Below are 6196 nucleotides of genomic sequence, written 5' to 3'. Positions count from 1 at the left end.
TATTAATTTACTAGTGCAGTTCAAAAATCATACATTGTTGTTCCAGAACTGTTAAGTTGTATCCCTGTTGGAAATAACCAGTCAACTAGATTCTAATTTTTATGTACAATTTATTTTACCTTTACTCTTACAGACTTCACTTATTTTCAAGTTACCTGGTTAGTGGCATTCCCCAACAACTTTTTTCATGACAACACTAAATAGTGATAGCACAAAATACAATTATGAATTATGAGTGCGGTCATACATTTTTGGAGAGAATGAAAATGTATTATCACTCTGGAAAACAATTTGGCAGTTGCTTATAAAATTAAACATGACATACCACATGACTCAATGATTGTATTCTTGGGTATTTATCCCTTGAAAATGAAGAATTATTTTCACTCAAAAACCTGTTCATGCATGCTGATAGCAGCTTCACTTATAATGGTAAAAAACTAGATATAACCCAGTTATATTTTTAATATGTTTTTATTGATTTTAGAGACAGAGAAGAAGGGAGGGGAGAGAGAAACACGGATGAGAGTGAATCACTGACCTCCTGCCACCGGCACACCCCTCACTGGGGACCTAGCCCACAGCCAGGGCATGTGCCTTGAACAGAAACCAAATTGATAACCTCTCAGTACATGGGGTGAGGCTCAACTAGCTGAGCCACACTGGCCAAGGCACCCAGTTATCTTTTAATTATTGAATAGTTAAGTAACTATGGTAAATCCACACATACTCTGGAATACTATTGAGCCAAAAATAAATCAGTAAAGAAAAAATTAAACAAACTCAAATATTTAGATAAATCATAACAAGATAATAATACTGAGTTTTAAAAAAAAAAGCAAATGCAAAGGTTGTATTCTTTCTCTATGATTCCATTTATATAACAGTCTTGAAATGACGAAAGTATAGATGTGTAAAGCAGACTAGTGGTTTCTGGTTAACAGAATTTAGGTAGGATGGTAGAGGTAAGAGTATTATGTATAGTTATAAAAGCTATACAAAAGGGATTCTTTTATGATAGAATTTCTGTGTCTTGACTATGGTGGTGGATAACTAAACTTACAAATGTGATAAAATTGCATGAATAACACACACACACACAAATGAGTGCATGCAACTAGGGAACTCTTAATGAAATAGGTGAATTTGTCAAGGTGATTATGATTGTGATATTCTATTAGTTTTGCAAGATGCTACCATTGGGGAAACAGATTGAAGGGTATATTAGATCTTCCTATATTATTTGTTACAACTACATGTAAATTTATCCCTACCTTAAAAAAAAAATGTAATAAATTCCATTGAAAAACAGCAAGAAAGAAAAAATTTCCTTTGAAAATGTACATCTTTGCAAAGGGCTTTTCTCCTAACAGGTAATCTTTTACAAAATTGTAACGAAAGAGTCCACACTTAACAGAAAAATGACTAAACGATGTGAATAGACAGCTCATACACACACACACGCAAAAGAATATCTTAAATCTACCAAAATATCATTAAGCTAATTTGTAACCAAATAAATAACATATTCTATGGTACACATCAAAAGAATTATACTCATTGTACATAGAAAAAATGAGAATATTCAAAATGTAATAATAAAAATACATATTTTTTACTGTGAAGGAAATGGGAAAGGAAGACTGTAACAAGATATATTAGAAAATTAAAAACAACATAATAATAGATTTAAACACATGTTCATCAGACAACATATGTATTAATGTAAATTTTCTAAACTCTTCATAAACTACAGAAATTATGAGACTAGATTAAAAAAAAGTAAACAAATTTTATTTATAAAACTCATACTCATATACACTACCAGGATACAGGAGAGTTGAAAATAAAGATACAGCCTGACCGGAGTGGCTCATTGTTTGAGCGTCGACCCATGCACCAAGAGGTCGCCAGTTTGGTTCCTGGTTAGGGCACATGCCCAAGTTGTGGGCCTGATCCCCAGTGAGGGGCATGCAGGAGGCGGCCAATTGATATTCTTGTTCATCGATGTTTCTATTTATCTCTTCCTCTTCCTTCTTCTCTCTCTCTAATATCAATAAAGAAAAAAAAATTTTTTTAAGAAAATAAAGATACAGAATATATTTACCAGATAAACCCTAACCAAAAGAAAGCAGAGATTGCTATCTTAATGTAAGACCAGTTAATATTTAAGACAAAAAAAATACAGATGATAAAGAGATGTACTAGTGAAACCAAGCAGCAATGTTTGGGTTCATTGTCTTGCAAAAAGGAAGAATGAGTTCACCAACCAAGGGTAAGCAAAAGGAAAGTTTATTTGTAACATAGACAGACTCCTCGCAGTGGGGAGGGGACCCAAGTGGCTTGCATGTAGGGCTCTATTAAGGAAGATGTATAATTTGCTAGCCTCTGGTCCTTTCAAGGAATTCTGCCTTAGCAACATCCATCCATTTTAAAGCTTGTGTTTCCAGCCTGACTGGTTTTAGCCCTAGGTCTTCTATAGGGGCCTTAGTGGCTTCCCTTTTTATGATGATTTCAACTTCTCCCAGACTATTAGTGACGAGGAGGGAAAACACCTTTGGAGCAACCTTACGCTTGCTTTTGTGTCTCCCTCAAATCCAATCCTGGTTTCCTATATCCCTTTTTAAGGTGACCCGGCTTTCTACAATAAGAACACACTGTATAGTTTCATGGCAGAACTCATTCTGCAACCCTCTTGCCTTGCTCCCAGAAACCAGTAGGTATATTAATTGGAATAGGTCAGAATCGCCAGCACTATATTCCTTAACAATATATAAAATTCCTTTGCAAACCCATCAGGATCCCAGAAAAAGGAATGGATACCATTGCTGTTATCCTTCTTGCATTAAACCAGCCTTTCTGTTTTTTTGTTGTTGTTGTTATATGATTGACCTTTGCTCCTTCCAGGAGCTTCAAATTTACATTTCTATAAATGGAGGCTGGGAGTTTCTGGCCTTGGGGGCAGAATTTGCCATGCTGGTGTTAGTTTTCTTTTGAGACCTGTAGAGTCCAAGTAAACCCCCAGATATACTGTGCACTGAGTTGCCTGCCTGTGTGCTGAGCTCCACGTCATTTTAAACTTCCCAAGTGTCTCAGCCTTCCCTTCCCATGGTCCTGTTCCTCAATGTCTAGCCTGCCTCTATCTCCTCACTAGTATGATTTAAAATATTCTATAAGAAAATGTAACAATACTAAATTATATGCACTTAATAAGATCATTTTTCAAAAAACATTTGACAGAACTAAATGTAGAGAAATACAAAATTAGAATTTTAACACTCCTGTCCCCAAATTGGTAAAACAAGCAAATGAAGAAATCTTTAAAAACATAAAAAATTTAAATAATATGGTTGAGTGTTATTTTACTTGAGATATATGGAACAACATATTCAGCATCTGCAAAATATAATCTTTTCAAGTGCATGCTAAAATTAACAAGCTCCACTAAAAAGCATGTGGCAATCAATATCACAGCTTTGAAATCATTTAGGTTTATGTTCTCTTAATATGTGGAATCAAACTAGAATGAGACATTAGAACGCTAACTTGAAAATCTCCAAATATTTTGAAATTGACTAGACAAATCTTTATAACCCATGGGTCAAAGAAGAAATCAAATATGAGTGGGAAAATGTTTTCAATGGAATTATGAAAACCAGGATGTTAAATTGTGTAGGAATGTAGATAAAGCATGGCTGGAATATATAATTTTTAATAGCCAGGAATGGATACCAATTCAAATATTATTAATTTATAAAATAGATAAATTTTGCCACATTTACGCAATAAGCTACCATACCAATAAAAATAATTGAAAAATCTGTATATACAATATCATGAGTAAATATTGTAGATGTAACACTGAGGGGAAACCCTACATATAGCATAACACTAATGCTGTTATATTCTATTTCTATTAAATGCAAAATAGAAAAAACTAATTTTTGATGGTATAAGTCAGAATAGTGGTTCTTCTTAAAGATGTGCTGTGTGGAGGGTAGATTTGGGGAGCCTTCCAGGATACTGGGAATACTCTATCTCAGCAAAGGTGATACTCATATGGTGACCATATGTGAAAATTCATACCTACACATGAAAATTCAACAAGCCATACACTTAAGATTTATACATTTTATTATATGTATTTTGTACCTCAGTAAAAAGTAAAGCCAATGATTCTGTCATCCAGTATACTACCACCCACCCACTTGACAAAATCCAATGTTGATAACACGTTTTTTGTGAGACGTAGGACACAGTAAGTCAGATCTATTATTGCTGGGCGTACACGCCTGCATAAACTTCCTGGAGGGGACACTGGAAGCGCACATCAAAATTATATGTGTGTGTGTATAGCTTCTCCCAGGGATTTTCATGTCTAGGGATTTGTCCCATGGATATGCTTGCATATGTGAAATGATATATGTGCTAGTTTATTTATTTTTGTTTTGTTTGAAACAGTAATATATTGTCTGTAACCCAAATATCCAGCAATACTGGTTAAATTAATCATGATATATCCACAAATATAGTAATATGCATTGCAAAAGAAAAAGAATGAGGAAACATTATGGAAGATACTGAATTTCCTCCAAGCTAAATTGTAAGCAAATAATAATAATAATAATAAAGCAACAACAAAAACCTATATGGGAAACAGAGTTTAAGTGACCTTCTTTTATATTAAAAATGAATGACTAGAAGAAGATATTTCTCTATCTGCTTCTACAAACATTAACACTACAAGGATACAAAATAATTTACCACTGCAAGGTGCACTTAAATTTATAGATTATTTTAGCCATGTGAATATATTTCTAATTCAATTTTATTTTAAATGAAAATACAAGAATTTTCCAGAACATGGGTACTGGTTTTAAATACAAAAAGAAAACATGGTTAAAAAAGCTGGCTATAGTATATTGTAGTAACAATGTGTCAAGGGTTAGCATCTTCACTCATTATGGGTAAAATTATAGCACTTTCTTTCTTTGAGTCTCCAAACACAACTTTTGAATTTCTTTCATCATAACAATGAAAATTTATACCAAAGTTAATATGAAAATATTTGACAATACTAATTTAGTTTAAAAATTGAGGGGTCTGATGACTGGCTGTGGTATGTATTAGTGTACTATCTTTTCTAGTATTCTCTAAATATGTTTTTTTTTCTTAATTTATTTTAGAGACAGTGCAAAGCAGAAAAAGAGAGAGATAGAAACATCAATAAAAGAGAAGCATGGATTGGCTGCCTCCTGCACACTCTGTACTGAGGATGGAACCTACAACCCAGGCATGTGCCCTGACTGGGAATCCAATTGTGACCTCTTGGTGCCCAAGACAATGCTTAAACAACTGAGCCACATAGACTGGGCTAGTTAGTGTTCTTCATGTTAGATCTTGTAAGTTGTCTTACTTCTTCTCCCAATTTTTAGACAATTGATCAATGCAAATGCATTCATTGAGAAGTCTGTGCCCTGCACTAGTGAGTAGCAGGAGCAGAGACTAATTCATCTGCTTTCCAAACTTTGTAACTTTGCAGAGGAAACGAAAATGCCATTTTCTTCACACGAAGTTGTCATCTTCTAATCAAGACTTATTTTCTTAAGGTTGCTTCTGTGTAGTTCAGCTAAGTGGAGACCCAATATTTGAAATAGATTTAACTTTATAATTATTTTAAAATTTACATCGAGGCATATTTTACAAAAAGTAGACAATCCTTGTGTGTATAGGCACATTTTATATAACCACCACCAAAATCAATACTGTGTATTGAGAATTTCATCACCCCAAAAGATCTTCCATGCCCTTTATAAGTCAAGTCTTACTACCTGAATTACCATACTCTGATTTTCATTATATCACTTAGTTTATCACTCTTTTTTCTATAAGAAGTCTATTCTTTAAGGATGCCATCTATAATTATTGCAGTCAGGAAAAGATAATCAAAATAAAATAGAAAAACATTTCTGGTTTCTATATACACATGTAGATAAATGAAAATAATACAAAAAATCCTAACAAGGAAAAAAAAAAAAACTAGACAGGCCTCAAATTAATGCCTATTTTGGTGAAATCCATCAAAATGAGCTCACAGAACAGTCATCTCAAAGTCTGAAGGGAGACAGACACTTGCAGGTAGACCTATGACCTAAGCATTTGCTTTCATGGGTGGAAGACTGTCAGACTTCCTCCA

Source organism: Molossus molossus, unplaced genomic scaffold (assembly GCF_014108415.1).
Source record: "Molossus molossus isolate mMolMol1 unplaced genomic scaffold, mMolMol1.p scaffold_m16_p_9, whole genome shotgun sequence".
Lineage (NCBI taxonomy): Eukaryota > Metazoa > Chordata > Mammalia > Chiroptera > Molossidae > Molossus > Molossus molossus.
Note: the sequence above shows the minus strand (reverse complement) of the source record.